At 40.8% G+C, this 19466-nt stretch overlaps 1 long non-coding RNA gene across 3 annotated transcripts in view; it reads right to left on the bottom strand.

Annotated features, from left to right (window-relative positions):
- LOC115496199 (uncharacterized) overlaps positions 1 to 17386 on the bottom strand; it is a 68600-nt gene extending 51214 nt beyond the window's left edge. The window contains exons 1-2 of one of the 3 annotated variants that reach the window (XR_012057278.1): positions 14887 to 17386; positions 13066 to 13202 (exon numbers count right to left, since the gene is read on the bottom strand). This is a non-coding gene — a long non-coding RNA (uncharacterized lncRNA). Of the gene's footprint in view, positions 1 to 4095; positions 5144 to 13065; positions 13203 to 14886 lie in introns of those variants that run through there. The other 2 variants (XR_012057284.1, XR_012057285.1) reach the window with 2 other exon arrangements.
- Between the last annotated feature and the right edge of the window lie 2080 nt (positions 17387 to 19466).

Below are 19466 nucleotides of genomic sequence, written 5' to 3'. Positions count from 1 at the left end.
TAAGAGCAGAGCAGTGTTCCTTTAGGGGGATGCTGATGAAATTTCCCACCAAGACACTTCACAGGTTTAGGACATATTGATTAGCAAGGCAAATTTAATAAAAAAGAAGGTAAGGATATAAAAGAAAGACATTGTTGAGAACGTTTGAGTGCTGGAAGTTTGACTGGTTATTTGTAGAACTTTGTGACAATTCTGAAAATTCATCTTGGCCTGCTGGGAAGCCAAGGAGTCACATTGGAGAAAAAATCCAATTGGTTTTCTGGGCTGCAGCTATAGGAAAGAGCTGGCTGAGGTAGGCCTACGGTTTACCAAATATTAATCCTCCACAAAACAAAAATGTTAGTTAGCGTATAATTAAGGTAGAAATTATCCTTAGGTTGAAAAAATCCTAAACCAATAATGTGGATTACTCATAAAGTACAAATGCTGGAAAAATTGAACATTTCAGTCCACTTCACCAGTTACTCAGAATCCCTGGCAAATTGACTCAGTAAGAGCAATTTAAAGTGGAGAAGTGCATAAAAGAGAGGGGTGGAGCATTGGGCTGGGGCAATTTTGGGAAACCTGTTCTACAGAATCACATCTGCCACTTTATTTCCTGTGAAAGTCTGAGACCTGACAACACCACAGTGCAAAATTTCTTAGCCATATATTTTAAAACCTTGCAGATCAGGAAGACATTAGTAGAACAATGAAAAACTTGGCATCTAAATAACTCTATAAAGTATTTCCAAAACCAAACAGATATTTTCCACTCTTCCACAAAACTCAATATAATGTAACTTATTACACATTTTAATGCAGAAAGCCTTACATAACTTGTCTCCATTTCAATAAAGCTGTAAAATTGGGGGCTGTATATATGACATGCAATTTTGATGAAATAAAGAAGGGGGAATAGCACAGCTGGGCTGGAGTCACATGAGTTAGAAAAAAGAGAGATTCCACAGGCCTCTTTAAAAAGCTCTCATCACAAAGTGAACCTATAACATTGCCTTTATGGTACAGAGCCCACAAGCCCTGAAGATGACAAGCTTGTTTAGAGTGGGAGATGTTGAAGCAAGATGCCCATGACTTGGTCTAGTTTAGTATTTTACAGATTGTAACCACCATATTGCTGCAAAAACAAAAGCAACATGAGCTCTCTCAGCAGTACACTAGGATCTAAACTGACAACAGAGAAAGGAAATGTTTCTTTTAGCTCTAAAAATTAGTGCAAAAAGCATATGTGAGCTACATACAAGCTGTGTCACTAATACCTCATGCTTCAGTAAAATGATCCCAGACTGGTTCACCTCTGATCTTAGAGGGCGTCAGTTTTCAGAAGACCAACAAGTCAGCAGATGCTCCTCCTTTCTGCAATGCCTCATTAGAAACCAGATCTTTGCTTCATGGTGCATAAAGGCTGTGAAACTTATAAAGCTCAGAAATCTCAAGGACTACAAAATAAACCCGCTCCTGTGCAGTGCTAGTACAGGAAATTCCAGTGTTAGGGAATGCAACCTCTGTCCAACATACCACAACTAGCAGAAGAATGTGTCTTCCCAGGAAAAGAACTTTTAACTGGTTCCTAATGGGTTTATGCATAAGTTGACTTCGTGTTACAGTAACAAGTCCATTGGTCCATTCAGCCATGGATATATTTCATCTGGCCTTGCTGTGAGAATAGCAGAGCCATGGTGGACAGCCTGCTACATGTCCCACGTGGGCCTGCAAGACCAGGTCCATGGGCACATCAAAAGGGTGATTTGCTTTTCCTGATGAGCTCAGGGGAGGCAGGCAGTGAAAGTCTCTCCCTTTGTGGGAAATTAGAACTACCCTGAGGCTACCGCCTTCTCTCCTTCCTTGTCAGTAAAAACCATCAACACCTAACATATTCATTTAACTAAGTAGAAAATACAAATTGAAGCATATCATGTATCATGAGAAATGGTCTTCAGTGTCTTCTGCAGTTGGCAAGACTAGGAGTTAGCACATGTGATATTGTCTGTACCTGTGCAACAGTAGCCTGACTACTGAGACCTACGACCCATCGATGGACACCCTACATGGCCTTCAGAGGTAACTATTCTGGAAATGTTGGGGGTAAAAAAAGAGAAAAGATGAGAGTTGGACTCTGAACCTGGCATAGTTCCAATAATGACAGCTTAGGGCCTGCCACTCTCATCTTTCCTTTGATAAACAGGTGGCAAGAGAATGCAAAAGATGCAAATGTAGGTCTGAGAGTCCCTCTAAAGTGGTCCAAGCACAGCGGCACCATGCCCAGAGGCACTGCAGGGTTGGTGTCAGAGTGTGAATTGGGTGCAGATCCCAGAGTCTGCTTTTCCTTCCCTTCCCCTCCAGTTCTACCTGCCTCTGTGGCACAGGGCAGGGACAGCATGGATGCACCTGGTGCTTTGAATTTGTTACTTGCAATAGTTCCTTACAATGATGTGCCAACTCAGCTGTAGTAAATCTAGTCTTTTAGGTTTAATCACATTATCAATGTTATCCAGCTATCACAAAAGCAAAATCCCCTTCGTTTTTATACAATGGCTCTCTCCATCACCCACGTGCAAGCTAACAAACTGAGACCAACTGTCACCAACACATGAAAGCTTGGTTTTTCCAGCTAGATGAAAGGCACCAAACCTGAGACAAATATTTTGTCAACCCTCATGGGGAATCTTGTAAAGCCATCTCCCATCCTGTAACCGCTCTGTGGTTAAATAGCAGCTTCAGTTCTCTGATGTTGCAATCCAGCACCTTTCACAGGCATTAAATTCCCTCTAAATTAATTCTAAGGGAAAAAAATGCTTTCTGCTCAGAGTTATTTCTATTGCCCAGTTATTTTATCTGAATCTGATAACTAGTTTCCTGCTACAGGAGTTACATCTTGAATACTTAATACCAATTTGGAAATTTTTTAGACAAAACAAAAATACATCTAAAACATAACACACAGTTTAGCTAAGTGTAGAACATTAATGCAAGGCATGATGGTAAAAACAGCAAATAAATTGGAGGAGGGGGACAGATTCAATGGATATCTCTCAGGGTTAGTACATGCTGTAACTGGTCATTCAGACATATCTGGTTCTGAAAGTACATTCTTTTTAGCATAAAAATCCCAGAGTTCAACAATTAAAAAAAAAAAAAGTTAGAATGAAGGCTAGAGTGCAGCCAAAGGATAGTGTTTAACAACCATTTCAAAATGAAATCTAAATATGCTTACATAATAGATAAATGTTGGCTTCCAGGGAAGCTTTGCAACACTTTAATTCCATCCTGGACTGGGATATATGGAATTGTTTTGAATTTCGTTCAGAGAACTCTGCTAAGCACACAAGCTGATATTTTGATTCATATAATAGAAGATATTTTTGCCCTGAAGTAACTCACTGGGCTCTCTTTGGCAAGTTTCTGTTTTTCCTTTTGAGCCACCATACAATTTTATTAATAGGACTATACAATAATTAGTCTTCTCATATTTTCATCAGCTATTGATAATTCAACTGCCCTATTTTTTGCTACATGGATTCCAGGATCTACATTTAAAAAATCAATCAGAGTTTCTTCCCCCCATTACTTAAAATTCAGCAAACATATGGGCTGGCATATTGGTCACAAAGTTCACTTTCATGCTGCTCCTCCATAGCAAGTTTTTTGGAAGGTTTTCTTATCCTTCATAGCCAAACCGGCAGGGCTAGTCCATGATCTATGGCCCATCACAAACACTGCATGCACACATGCAGAATACCTGTAGAATACACAAATTAAGGCTCAACTATCCCTAACCTAAGGTATTGCGAGGAGACCTGGTGAGTTGTCTGAATGGTGCAATGATGAAAGAGCAGGCGCTTATATTGCCAGGAACAGATGAGGAAAATGAGAGTTGGACTCTTATGAAATTTGAAATGATCAGACCTAGCTGAGGTTTGCAGACTCCTGAGAAGAGTAGGCAGGTACCTGATCCCGAGACACATTAGGCTTCCATTTGTATTTTGTCCTTGTTCATATATAAGAAAATGAGTAAAAAAGTTCTGTAAATGGCTAAATCAATCACTGGCTGTTAACAAGAAAAAATATATCAAGAAATGCCTCTTGACTCTGTACCTTCAGCCTGGTACAGGTAGCCCATTCCTCACTGCTGGTCCCACCGTTGGCTCCAGCCTGCACGCAGCACCTGGCAGTGCCCTGTCCTCCAGCACTGAGCCTGGAGATCTGGAAACAAAGTGGCACCGGTTCCTCAGCAGGGAGGCCTGCTCAGTCACTCCTTCCGTGGGCAGCACCAGCAGCTTAGCACACAAATACCTCTTGAGGAAAGTACAGATGCACAGTCCTCAGGCTGGTGGGTGCAGCCTGCAGTGACCATAGGCACTGGTGATGACAGCCTTTTTATGCACAGACTTACAGTATTAATTTGCAAGCAACAGATAGAAGCAGGGCTGTCGGCCAACAAGTAATATTTTGTAGAGCTGATGCCATATGTCATATATTAAAAGTCTTACATCAGCAAAACACATGGTTTAATGCTAAATATGAGGGTGTCCCAATGAAGCCAGTTGCACCTCTCATGGTCTTCGAGAGAGCTACCCAAAGAGTTGCACAAATAGGGCTTAATTATTTTACTACAACTTTTCGTTTATGTTAGCATTCTTTTTCAGGCTGCATGTTAAAGTTGAAAGAAATTACATGAAAAAAACAAAAGAAAAATTAAAGTAGGATTCATAGCAAAGCAAGTAGGTACTTTGATTGTAAAGGCACTTAGAATTAGGGAGGAATTTGAAGGCCAAAGAAATCGTCCCATATTGCTAAAGAGTTTTTGTAAGTTGTCATTGAGTATGATGCTTTTAAGCAAATCCATCACTGAAGGCTGTCCTCTGTCACTAAACCCAAAACCCTGTACAATGTTTTTATCTAGTCTAGCTTTCCATGGCTGGTGTATTTCAAGACAGGAGGGAGATCTTATCAAAACAGGAGAGATTAGAAACAACAAGCAAACATGCTCAGCAAACAGATATGAATCTGGAGAGACATTTTCTCCTGACAAAAGCATGTCCTACAGGTATGGGTTTCAATTAGTTAAAATGGCTATTTTAAAAAGTTGAAAAACCATTCAGTGCAGACTGAAAGGTGATTCCACACTCTAACTGCTTGTTGGGCAGAGGCATACGCAAACCTTTTAGTACAGCTGCCCAAGCAGTAGCCCAGGAAGAGTAGCTTTCACAACTTGGCAGCTGGATGTGGAGATAATCATGTGGATATGGGCCCTGACCTCTCTGCTAGAACAGATAATAGAACAAAAAAAAAAAAAAAAAAAAAGAGGAAGATGGTAAGGAGATACTTGATTTCTTTGGGTCATAGTGACTTGCAGTTTGTTATCACACTTAAGCTGAACATCAACGAATTTTGGGGGTTTTGTGAATTTTTAGGAAAAAATTGATAACATCAGCAGTCACATATCTCCTATTGCCACTCTCTTGGTTCCTAACACAACTAATAATTCAGACCTGATGGGCTCCTTTTGATCACTTTGAGCCAAGGTGTGGGGTAACAGAAAATGATTGCAAAAGAGAAGACACTTGCCTAGCCATAGCAGTAACCTTTCATACAGCTGCAAACCTGCACCACAGATAGTGTGTCGCCCTCGGTATTCCCTCCGCTGCCAAGGACAGCAGCTACTTTGGCCAGATGGCTTGTTCCCTGGATGCAGGAACCTGCTCACATCAGCCCACATCAGTGCCAGGAAGAGGTTCTTCCACCTTTGAAAGACTGAAGTGGATACCTCATTAGGCCTTGATTATCCTCAAGCAATTGCTTAGATTTCTGCCCTATTACTGATCTACCTTTTTTAGCAGGGGTCGTGGAATGGGCAGTGGCTGTCTTGTCTTCGTTGTAATGCATGATTTGAAACTTTTCAATTAAGCTTCAGATCAGGCCACAGTACTGAGACCACTTTAACGAGGGTGAGTAATGACCTTGTGCTGCACGTGATTTCTGGCACACCATCAGTTTTAATTCTTCTTGATCTTACCGTAACCCTTTGATACTTTGGATCAAGGGTTCTCTTGAAATGCTTTAAGCACATCGTAGGACTTTCAGCGACTGTTCTGACATGGTTTCTATCCTACTTGTCTCAATGTAGCCAGACTGTCACCTGTAAGTTTTCCATATAAATTCAAATTGTCAAAGATTAAAAGGGAGCTGAAAATCTGGCCTGTGTGCAGAACCAGGGAAATCTGGTGTGGGTCCCTAGAGTGAGCGAATCTGAGGAGGATTCTGCTACGAGAGCAAGGTAACCCCTTTGATGTGCCATGCCCAAGTGTAGCAGTGCTATGATTAGAACAGAAAGCTATATTATACTGGAGTAGTGAATTTAATAAGAACTACTGAGAGAGAGACTTCCAGAAATTTAGACTTCCCAGTTAATACCTATCTTTATGTTACCTATAAGTCAAACTAAAAATCGGTGGTTTTAAACACAGCATAGACCCTCATCCAGTTACACCAGTGATAGAAATCACATTGATATCAGTAGGATAAATGTCTTGCCTTTGAATTAAGGACTATTTGGGCCCAGATCCAAATCCAAGCCTTGTAGCTGGAATAAATTTCCAAACAGGTGTGTGTGGACAAAGCAGATCTTCAGTATTTTTCAGATCTCCTCAGTATTTTCTATGTCCTTTCCCAAGTCTTGAAGTCTCATGAACCTGGGTTTTCTTCTCTTGTGAGAAGGAACAACATCTAAATATAAAATTAAACCTGGAAAGAGTTTCTAGAAGACCCTTAACTTCTCCTAGGTTTGTAGGCTCCCCACAGCTGACACAAGACTTCCATGAGCATGAGGCAATGAAATAGATACAGGTTGGGTCATAAAAAACCATAAAATACTTCTCATTCAAACTAATATAAAACTCATATATTGCTTTTAGATATTAATGTTTCACATCTGGATGCACAAATCCTCAAAACAGAGTTCTTTTCCACAGGAGCAATTGGTTCCTATTAACAGTACAAGACCAAACACCAGATGCCCTGAGTGGCCAGACTCAGCATCTGTGAGGGACAGAAGCAACTGCAAGCCTCAACCCCAAACCATGGGCAATACCAAGCAACTTACTTATTGAGGAGACAGTGAGAATGGGACTGCAGCCTATGCCTTGCATAGGCATGTGGGAACTTGCACTGCTTGGCCCATAGCCCTGCTCTCTCCTGTACCAGCACAGGGACAATGCTTGCTGGACTTGCCAGAGGGGTGAAGTTTTAGGTAGCTCTTGTCATCTGCAGTCTTCTCTTCAGACATCCCAAAAACTCCTTTCCTGGTAAAAACACATCAGGGTTGTCACTCCTGAGCAGGATGATTTGAGCATGGCTGCTGACAGTCTCACAGGCTGCCTACCAACAGTGTAAGGCAGTGAGACATTCCCGTCCTGCTACAGTTTAGACAATTTCACCTTTAAAAGCAATGGGCTGAACTACTTAAAACCAAAAATCCCCTGTTTTTTTTTTTTTGTTTTGTTTTTAAAGCCTTTAAGCTCTTCTTATATGCAGTATGGGGATGTGTGTGTGTGGGGGGGGGTGGTATCTGCAAGGGGAGCAGAGAAATCCATGTGTTTTATTGCAGTTGGATGGTACTAACAAGGAAGTGGAAAAGCTTTCAAACTTGCTATCAGTTATTTGATATATGCAGGAGTTGATTTTTATTGATATGCCTCTAGTCACCAACGGAAATGGTTTGTCTTTTGTTACACTCTTTATAGGAGGCCTTTTTCACTGCACTTGCCTGGTGGCTTCTGCAGAGCTGGTAGCATTGAGCAAAACTCATTTCCCAAACCAAGCCTATTGGATAGAAAAACTTTTTTTTTCCTAGGATATAGCAAGCAGAAAACACTCTCATCTGACACTTTCTTGGTTGCAAGGAGAGCCAATCAGCAGTACCATAAAGTGAGCAGGCATTGAAGAGAGGTGAGGGAATCCAATGGATTTCACCTCAGACAAAATTATCATCGCTATGTCAGGATTGAGTTTTTGTTAGCCTAACAGGGTCACACCTATTAGCATGAAAAAAGGCATTGGTCATTTAACACAACCCTCTTTACTGTGCACTGGAAACACACATTCCAGCTCCTGCGACTCTGAACAAAGCTGCAAAGAGCAAATCACAGCAGTGTGCTGTATCCCCATCTCAGGTCCTCTAGGCAGCAATTATAGAAAACGTTTCTGTTATCGCCACATTTCAAAGCCAGAGTATGGCCATGCTGATGTGTGGCTCTAAACCCAGTGGAGCTTGATCTATTAAATGCATAAAGGGGTCTGTGTGTCAAAGGAGTCTGGTCTAATCAGGGGACAGAAACCACAAACTTACAAATTCGAAACCAAGATTTCTTCAGCTATTTGACCAACAATTCAGAGCAAATCCATACATTTTAAATTTCACACTCTAACAGGAATACATAGCAATACTCCTTTCAGAGGTGTTGCATTGATTAATAAGCTTGTCACTGAGGATGGAAATTGCTACATAAGTGTTAAGCACTGGTTAACTAATGAAAGACAATTCCATACATTCTGGTGGAATCTAGAGAACTTCAGCAAAAATTATTAGTTTCATTTGCATTTGTACTCCGTCTGACAACAGTGATCAAGCTGGTGAAAGTTATTTCAAATTTTTATGCTCCATGACTGCGGAAAAAATTAGAGAGAAAATTCTAGCTCATAAGGCAGAATCGTGCCTGCTGAAAAATCTCTAATTTCTGAAATATATAAAGAGCACAAACAACTATTTCTCTCATCAAATATGCATACACCTCAGTGATATTCAGCTTAATAACTGTGCAAAGAAGGAGCAGTGTCGATGAATTTAAAGTACAGAACAACATTCGGCAGGGAAACTGCTAATGCCTTCCATTTTAGTTACATGCCCTCGTTAAGGGCTCAAGCTTCCTGCCAAACTAGAAAACATTTGTTTTAGCAACTTCCAGCTCTGTTCTTCTGTGATTCACCTTCAATGCCACATCACCAATGTGAAATACTATGGACCACCTGAGACTTTATTGGCACATGGCTATGGGCACTGCTTTTGGATTCTCAGAAATCAAACTATGCTTTTCCTCAAAAAAACCAATTGGACTGATCTCTGTATCTCTAAATTGTATCATCCTTTCTATGAACATTTCCTGTGACAGAGTTTTGGATTAGAAACTTCATCTTTAAACTTCCATTTCTATGCCATTGTCATAAACCCATGGATTTTCTTGATCAGATTTGTAAACAAACAAACAAAAGCAGCAGAGCAAGACTGGCAGCTTCTGCCTCCAGGACTTCCAGAGAAGAAGCCTGCTGAGCTTGTGAGCTAGCAGATGGTAGGCTGCAAGAATTTCAAGAACAGTATACTTCTCTGACACTGGCCTACTCTGCGGTGAAGCAAATAATTTTACCCCCAGATCTTTCCCCTTTTTGTTTTTCTGGGTCAATGCTGTCTCTTAACTGATTATGGTACAGCATCTCCCAGGACAATGGGGTTCAAATGGCCCTATGTGCTGTTAGAGCATGGTTTTCTCTCTGTTTCCTTTGTTCTAGCCAACCATTTAGATATGGAGAGAGATGTAGCTCTCTTTTCATTATAGTTCTATGGAAAGAAAAAGGGAAAAAAACACTCAACAGGCCTAACTTCCTGACTTATTTGCACATGCCCATTTTGTCAAGGGATGTGCTGTGTATCTACTGTGAATTGCTGAAAATGTAAGGTAACTGTGAAACACAGTGTTCTTGTGCTTACCAGCCCTTTGCCTTTAAAAGATCTGTAGCCTAAACAGGCAACTTTAAGAACTCTCCCAACTCAGTTGTAATCAAGATACCATCTACTTAAATAAGCATTTGTACTCCCAGTGATTTTAGGAGATGAATTACTGATCTTATTACCATAGTAAATACCCTCGAGGCAATGTACAGGCCAACAGAATATTGCTTTCTGCTGGTACAGTACCCATTTTCAGGAGAACTCTAGGAGTATTTCTAGTCATGTGGTAATAATAGAAGATTTGCTTAGACTATATTTGCCAGAAAGTCCTATTTGCAGAAGTGGCTTTTAAATCTTTGACACTGTTCATGGGAAACAGCTTGTCAGCTATGAAAATATTTCTACCAGCTCCTGTATATCAGCCTTACCACTGGGAAAAAGAGATTTTTCAGGTGGCATAGCCCAATAGCAAGCAGATAAACTTTTCAGCTGATAGGGTGAGTGGCAGAGTAGCATTACCTGGATAGGCAAAGGTGGTTTTTGCTTGCCAGCAGTGCAGCCTGCAGTGCCCTTTGAGGACAGCTCTGTGTCCAGACAGGCAGCAGGAGCCAGAGGACAGGGAGTGATGGTGTGTGGGAGGCCTCGAGCTCAAGCACACTCCATTTATTTATCACCAAACTGTCGTCTGGTCAATAGGAAAAGTTGATAAAACTGTTACCTTCGGGGCTCTGTTCTCCTTGGGAATAACGAAAAGGTGAAGCTGGTTAAGGTCAGTGCACAGGAGGCCCTATTGAAGGTGGCCATGAATTACTGAGCATCATCTGGCATCACAGATAAGCAGAATGGGTAAGAGACTAGGCAGGCTCTACAATAAGGGATGGATTTAATTAACAATTGCACAGAGGGAGCAGACCGTAGCATTCTGGCACGAGGACATCCTACATCTGACAGTTGCTTAAAGAGACAGGGAGCACCCTATTATAAAAAATATATTACTCCTCAATGTATTTTAAAAATTACATGAGAAACAATAACATATTGTATTACCCCTTCTCTCCAGAGCTGCCTGATTACACCAGCACTGAGCACCGCAGGCTCTCTGCAGATATTCTGCACTGGGGCCTATTTAAAAACATCAGTCCAAACTTGGTTGCAAAAGTACAACACTGCTGAAGTCAGGGGGTTGTGCAGATGTAACTAAAGGCAGATGTTGATCCATATTAACTAAACTATTAAATGCATCAATCTTACCCAACCATCTGACACCTTGTCCTACTTCCCAATATTTTGTTTCCCAAAAGTTTATTTAAATTCAGACAGCTGACAATTTGCAAGCTTCTGGGTAACCCTTTTTTTATAATTTCTTGCTTTCTACCCCACATTCCTCTCCCCTTTCTCTCTCTCTCCTCCTCAACCCCCTTCTCCTTTAAAGTTATTACTTTAATGTTAAGTCAATCTTCTAATTATTTTGAAAGTTCAACATGATCATCACTGCACAGTTCTAGCTGTTCCTCTCTTCAGTCAGTAAAAAACAACAACAACAAAACACCCAAGGAAAGAAGCTGAAACAAGCCAGAGTTCAATTCTTATTTCTTTTCACACAAGTGTTAGCAAAACAATTAATTAATGCACAAGCTCCTTAACTCAAGGGTCTGCATTCAAAAAAACACAGACAACCGACTTTGATGGTCCCAGCTTCAGTTCCAGTGGGTGTTTAACCACATCCCACAGATCAGTGCAGCTTCAGTGGATGGATTCTCCTCCAAGGGAGCCAAGCATGGGATACATCATTGCCAAAATGGACATATATGAAAAATAGAAAAGTACATCCCTGAACTCATCTGCATGAGTAAATCACCTTTTTTCCTCATTCACCTGAATAAAGCACCACCCAGTCGCTGGAAACAATAAATTGTTTCCAATTTATGGTGGTGGGGTAATTGTTTACTAACCATTCTATAAGAAAAAGGTGCAGAGATTTCAGAACTTCCCTGATAGTAATGCATCTGATTTCCTATTTTACACCAGCTTCAAGACCATACAATATGACTTACTCTGGACTTTTTCACCAATGACAAGCAAGACCCACCACTGTACTACTGCATCCTTGGCCTTTTGTAAACATATATGTTCACTAGAGCCCATCCTGTAGATTTTTTTTGAATCAGACTTAAAAATCAGTGCTTTAAATTATACTCTTAAAAAAAAAAAAAAACCTACATAGAAAAGGTGTGACTTGAATGCACAAGAATTTTTTGAATGAATAGAGCCCTTAATATTTAGTTTTGCCTAATGAAGTAAGGCATGAATGTAAAAGGATTAGTATTCCCGTAACATTCAATTCACACACACAAAGTGTAATTCATGGAACCTGGCTTTAATTTTTTCACATATAAATAATTAATGCTGCATTTAAAGTATGTTAAAATGTTTTATTTCTTAATCAGCTAATTTGACTGAGAAACAAAGATGCCTTTATTTTCATTTTCCTTGACTAGAGTTACTGTAGTAAAACGTCCCCTCTAGCTTTTGGCTTTTGACTCTCAAGTTTGCTGCTGCCAATTAGTTTTCTAAAGTCACTATTTTGCAAAATGTTTCTCAGATTTTAAAAAATGTAATTGAATGTCTGTACATCAGAGAGTTTCTTGTGTGCAGACACGGGGTGTTAAACATTCTTTGGGTTGACTTGGGTCAGCTTTAAAAAAATCTCAGACACTGAAACTTGAGAAGCAGTCGTGTGCTAGTGTTTTCGCCACATCCTGTTAAGTATTAAGTGGTTATTTAAAATAGAGTTGTTATACTCAGCAACTGACTTAAAGTGCTTGATATAGTTTACAAGACGATTAATTAAATGAGAGCATAGCATGTGATGCACATGTATTTCCATAATCATTCACATTGGCCTATAGTTGCCCTTTAATTTTCATACTAATTAAAGTAACACATTGAACTGCAAATTGTAAATGGCTGCATTTCTCAGTAGATGTTAACACTGATGTAAGCTGAATGGCAAATAAAAAACCTCAAGATTTAAGCAGAGTGTTTTTTGATTCTGATCTATTCAAGTTTCCCTACTCATTCTATTATTGGACCGTGTCCACATTTTAACAAGACTGCATTTTTTTGCTATGTTTTCAGCCCCATATTTTTCTGAGGTATAATGTGTGTGTTTTTTTTGTATTGTGGTGTCTGGTTAATTGGTTTCCATCTGATACAATAGAGCAGTTATGCAGGGTTTGCTGTTACAGATTAGTTTTTTTAAGTGATGGTGGGGCTAAGGTTTGTAATCTGATGGGCAGAAAAAAAGAAAACTTAGTTCACCAGTAGTTTTACCTCTTACTTACATCTGAGCCATTATCCTCCTTGGTTGTTGCTCAAATCTTGACATGGCTGACTTGGAACTTGAAATGCAAACTGGAGGGCTGCACTTTCAGGTTGCATCAAGGAAGGGGGAAGTTACTCCTTAGAACATTTACTGGGACTTGGAAAAAAGAAGAAACAGATAGGAACAATTATCCCGTGGCTCACACAGCTGCTGGCACTTTGACTTGACACATGCTCTGATGGGGACCACTGCATCCACCTCAAGCAGTAGCTAGCATGTAATGGACATATGGTAATTGCTATTGAATGAGAAGTAACCTTGGATTATAGGCATCCTTTAAAAGAAATCCTTGACAAAAAAGCTCTCTGTCAGGGCCAACAGCTCAAAAATTAACAACTAATCACTGCTTTCAGTGTGTCCTCCATCTAATTGCTTCCATGATGAGGGAGGGTTTTTTTCCTTTCAGAAATGAGCATTATAAAAGATTTCTTTTTAATTTAAAATGAAAAATTCCTTCACTCCCAGGTGACCTATCCAAGAGAAATAATAATAAGCACTCGATTGCTCAGAGAACATCAGCTCTCGCACATATTACAAGGCTGAGTGTTCATGCTCCCTTCCACCCCACCCTGCTCCCTTCCCACAGCGTGTCCTATCTCCAGATCCTAACTTGGCTTGGCCCAAGACATTATTTGTTAAAATTAACTTTCAGATCAGGCTGGAGTCAGTGTACTTGGCAAGGAGGAGAGGAAGCAAGACTGTAAGAGAGGGAATAGCTTCAGGAGGCAAAGAGGGAAGCCCAAGCAGGGTTTTGGGGAGCAGAACAGGCCACAGCAGCACAGCAGCAGGACACAGAACTGAAGCCAATTTTGCCCCCAGTTTTTTCACTGCCACCTTGAGCATTATGCTGTCCCCAAGTCCCTTGTTGAGGGCCACACAAAGGTTTCTCCTCCACCTGCCCCCAGCCCCCTGGGCTGCAGCCAGGCAGGGCTGAGCTCCTGCTCCTGCCTTGGTGGGGACACTCAACATGACTGTTCCCAAGACATTCTTTGTTTCAGCAAAATTCTCCTGAAGTTCAGCTGTGGGCAATGCTGAACAGTCACGCGTTGCAAAATGAATGGAGTCACGCTGAGGGAAGACTGATAGACAATGGTAATAATGCAAGACCTTTTTTTCCCCTCATAAACCAAATTTCCCATACATTTCTGGAAGATTAATTTAGATTTAGGGAGGTTTCAACTGAGATACTGGAAAAAAGACTCGAAATGCAAGGTTGATTTCTACCTGACCTTAACTACTACATCAACTACCACTGCTCCAGTACATTTATATATAAAATGGTCTTGCACTTCAGCTTAATTACTTAAGGACTCTACAAAAGAAAGCCTTTAAAATGTTTTAATTGCAAATTTAGTCTTTCTGAGTACACAGCAGTGCTATCATCCCTTGAATAATTAACCACATATTTAGAGAAAAAAATAAAATAACTCTCAGCTACATGGACACAGTCCTGCTTGTCTTAAGTAGATGATGCATGTAAATATGTGCACATACAGAATTAAGTAGTAATTTGAGTTTGCTGGATTTTGTCTTTCCTTTGAGACTGATGTAAATGTAACATTAGATTTATTTTCAAGTTTATCCTCAAACTCTATTGTAAGAAGGAAGGGATTGTAGGGTGGGGGGCAATATCCTAAAAGAAAAAGCTTATGAAGCTTTCTGAATCCTGTGGTACAAAAGGACTGCTATGTTTCCAAGTGGGAGGTTCAGTTGACTCTTCCACTTGGGCAAAAATCTCCTCTCCTCCTCTCTCATTCCGCTAACCTTCATTTGCACTCACCTACTAAATACAGCACAGCATTTCTCCTCCTCTGTTGCAGCCTGCAGATTGCCTCTGATGGGACCCTGTTGGTGAGGTGCAAGTGGGTGGTACCAGCTCCTGGCACGGCAGTTTGCTGTGCTGGCACTGCAGCCCCAGTGGGACCACAGAGCAACACATAATAAAAGCAGAGCTGAGCAGATATTTTTCAGCTCAGCAGCATGCTGGCCATCCAGCAAGGGTGCTTACATAAAAGCCAAGGGCCTGGGAAGTCTTTCATCTTTCCAGAATCAAACCCCTTTTTTACACACACTCATGACAGCTGGTTATGATGAACAAATTAAAACTAATTTAAAAGTTACTCTCGGGCACAATTGTCAGGCTTTCATTCAGGAAACTCTCTAAACAAGCACTTAAGTTTAAGCAGGTGCCTAAATCCACCGAACACGGCAGGGTTTATACACCTGTTTTAGTGCTTTCCTGGGCAGGGACAGCCCTCAGCAAGCATTATATTCATCTCACGAGTCCCAAAGTCCAGGTGTCATATTCTCATCCAGGTTTAATTGTTAGTGCCCAGGCAGCATTGGGATAACACCACTCCTAACTGGATTTTGATTTTAGTGCACATCCTGCTGTACTACAAACCTGCCACAGCCCCACAGGCAGCTCTCCTGCTAATGAGCTGCAGCACAGAAATCTGAGCATGAGAGCCATCTAAGAAGGTTCATACAAACTGCCACTGTGGATGGCAATGCTGTTCTTTCAAGCCACGAATAGTGCATTGAGCCATTCCTTGAAGTTGCAGCTGGGACTTTTCCTCCCGTTTTATTCTTCTGAAGACCATCATTGCAATCAGCAGGGATAGCACTGGGAGCGCCAGAAGTCCTCTCCTACCAGAGAAGCAGAGTGTGGTGAGGGTGCACATTCATGGTAATCTCCTTTTTACAATGTACAGATGAGCCTGCTCAGTGGCAAAATTAGCATGCTGGGAACAGCTCTACTCACCCTAGAGTAGCAAGCTGCAGAGCTGGTGGGAGGAGAAGGGAAAGGAAAACAGGAGTTTGGCAATATGACAAGTACTGTGAAGTATTTTTTTGTGCATTAACACCGACCTAGGCAAGACACAAAGTTGAAAAGTAGCAAGCATTTTCAATGAAAACCCCACCACATTTCCTAAACTTTGAGCCATTCTTGTTACTTAATTGAAAAACAAACCCTGAATTTTCATTTCTCTTTCTCTCTCTCCATGCTGGCAAGAGGAGGATGGGAAAGGAAACAGAGAAAGAAAGGGTCACCACTAAGCTTACTAAGGTCTTTCCTTTTGATACTGTGACTTGTTTTGGTTATTTTTTCATTACTTATTTTCACTGAAGTAGAAGGTCTCCAGGAAAGCATTTGCTTCAGTTAAAATCAAAATTAAATCTGACCTATCACTGGGGGAAAAAAAACCAACTGAATCTAAAGAAGACAAACTCTGTATCAGTGTGCTCACATATTAAAGGGGGCATGTGCTAGTCAAATTGCACTGACAGACCAGCATAGGTCAGATCTGTGGAAAAAAAAAAAAGGATTTTTAACAATCTTTCAGCCCTCTCTTTATTAGACCTTAATTAAATCAATGGGTCAAAGCTACAGAGGGAAAAAATGGTTCAGCTAGGGGACACTAGTCAACCCCTTTCAGTAGACTGAAAAATATCTTAAGCAAGAAGTAAGCTTTAAATCAACATCTGCCTCATGTAACACATAAACATAGACATTACTGCTTAAGAAAAGAAGTATTTGTAGGATCCTTTCTTAAAAATAAAAAACACGTATAAAAGAAAATATTGCTCATAACCACTAGGTAGATCAGTGGGTATACCTGAATACCAGGCGAATCCTTTGGGGTTTGGTTGAACAGCATCCTTACACATGTTGTGAATTTTAGGGAACGCAGAGCTGAACTGAGCAGCAGCTCCTGAGTCATCGGTCGGTGCTCTTGCAATCAGACAATGATATGGCTGTGTTGACCATCAGACCTCTGAGTCGCAACTGAACCATTTAACTTGATTAATACCAAGTCTGGACTTGCCCTTTTTTTATCCCCACAAATTTTGGCTAGAAACCTGAACACTGTCTAAGACCCCACTCATATGCATGACAGAAGGGACAAATTCAGTTACATCAATGCAACCTCAGTAGCATTAGGAAAACAAAAAGGCTTCATCCCTGTTACTGAGAAATTGGTGCTTGAGCCACCATGGCCAACATGACTGACAGAGTGAATGCTGGCAATGCTCAGCAACAGAGTCTGGTTCCCAAACTAGCATGTAAACCCCTGCAAGAGCTGTACTGCAAACAGACAATGCAGAGAACATCCCAAAAGAAAATGGCTAAGATCAGCATTCTGCCTTGAAGACAAAAATTATTATTTTTGAGGATATTCAGCACAAAAACACATTTTCTGATCTCCACAGAATATCTACAGTGTGCTTGCACTGCAGGAGCCAAGCCAAGTGGTGAGACTGAGCCAGCATGCAGCATGGCTGTATCCCTCTGTCCCAGCACAAACCCAGGAGAAGGAAATATGACTCAGAGCTGGAGGATTTTCCCCTACTCACTCCTGGATGGGGAAACTGAATTCCCACGTGCCTGGGTTGTGGCTAGGGTTGAGGAACACCCCCCTGGTTCTCATCCCTCTGCTAGGTTTTGGGCAGATTGAGTCATCTTGAATACATTTCTTGTCTGGATTCAGGAAGCTTCTGTTATGGCCCCACAAAAGACAAGATAGATTTTGCCATCTTGATCTATGCTGCATTAAGAGATAATCTCATAGTCTAAAGATGAAGTAGTAGTTTTAACTGAAGTATAACAAACAGTAATGAATTAAGTCTGATTTGCAACACTTAACTATTAAATAATATAATACTTCAAATTAGCTTAAAATTGCAAGTCTGCTGGTTCAGATTTTATTGGTAATAGCTGAGTAGGTAACATTACTAAGGGAATCACTTTTTACCTGAAGAGTGTTTGGACCCACACTCCCTGTACCATTTAGCCAAGGAGAATGGTGATTTCTCCAAACATGACTGGCTCTGTGCAGTTTTCATGACAGGCTGCATCCAAAAACTACCACCAAGTTGCTATATAATATCTTGCTTATTATAATAATTATTCGTCTCTACTGCTTAAACCACTGTTGCATGAGAAAGTTAATATTTCCAAGGTTCTGGGTGGAATACCTTTCCCAGAAAACACGCTCTCAACAGGAAACCCAAACACAGTGCTAGAGAGTTATCTTAAGCAGATTTAAATAATTAAATCCAAAATTCTCAAACCACTTGCTGTTTCAAATTTATTTCTTTAATAACATGCTTGTTTCAGCAACACACTGGATTAGGGTTTCATTTATTTAAAATTTAAGGTCTGTCCCACTCTGAGTGTTATTTTAAGTATTTAGGGGAATTTTGTGCTTGTGAAAATGAAGAGATTGTTGCATTATAAATTCATTTCCTCTGTTATTGCACAGGCCATGCACAGTGCAGCTGTGAAAGCGCTGTAAGAGCCCCGGCAATGTCCTCAAGCTCAAAGTAGATGGCCGAGCCTTTGTTTTTGCACAAAGAGGAGCCGGTCCTTTCTTATGTCATCAGCTAGAGGTACTTCCTAAACAGCATTGCTGACTCTGAGCAGCCGTGCTGAACGAAGAGAAGGCGTTCAGTGACAGCGATGACTATCCACGTTCCCCAAGGGCCATTTTTGTGTGGGGCTTGCAAGAGAAGTTGAGCCCAGTGCCCATAGCCCTGCACCAACCAGTGCAAGCAGCTCCTGTAGCAGGTGTTGCCTCCTAAGGAAGGGCTCCGTGGCGGTTGCCATCCACACCAGCAATTTTACAAACAAGCAAGTTTCTTATGTGTTCTCCATCACCTCCAGGCATTCATATTCTTTTTAAGTACAGGAACATTAATTAGATTTTGACCACAGACCCCAGATTTGACTTACGCTGACAGGGTTTCCATTAGTGTAATCTGTAGGGGAATTCACTGTTTCAACATCTGTGTGCCTAAGGCCTATCTCACATTTACTGCCGCTGCCTGAAAAGCCTCCCTTGTACGGCTGTGTGTTTCTTCATGCTCCCAATTTCACAGAAGTCATTTCAGCACCAAACGGTAATTAGCAAAGGGATGGGCCTCGGCTGACATGAATGCAATTTATTGTTTTCCACAAGGCCCTGAACAGAGCAAACAAAGAACGCAGTCTTGCTGTCTGGCATTTTATTAACTTGTATTGTGCGATGTACCTTACTGAAGGGAGATCTCCCACTAAATGCAGCAGTGAGGAACCAGTAACATGCGTGCTTTTGAAGAATATTAATTTTGGTTCAATTAGGCAAGTTTTGTGGGACCTCAGCCTCTAAAATAGGACAGCCGCTTTTATAATTATCTTCTGTATTAACTTTATCACCACCCGACTTTTTACATAAATGCAACCTTTCATCTTTAAAATGCCAACACTTCTTCAATTTTGGCAACCGTACAGCATTGCTAATTATTTGCTCATTATGTGTGGTTAACTGATGAATCATTAATAAATGAATGAATGGCTAATATATTTTTATGGTAATT

Source organism: Taeniopygia guttata, chromosome 8 (genome assembly GCF_048771995.1).
Source record: "Taeniopygia guttata chromosome 8, bTaeGut7.mat, whole genome shotgun sequence".
Taxonomy (NCBI): domain Eukaryota; kingdom Metazoa; phylum Chordata; class Aves; order Passeriformes; family Estrildidae; genus Taeniopygia; species Taeniopygia guttata.
Note: the sequence above shows the minus strand (reverse complement) of the source record. Positions and strands in the feature narration are given on the sequence as shown.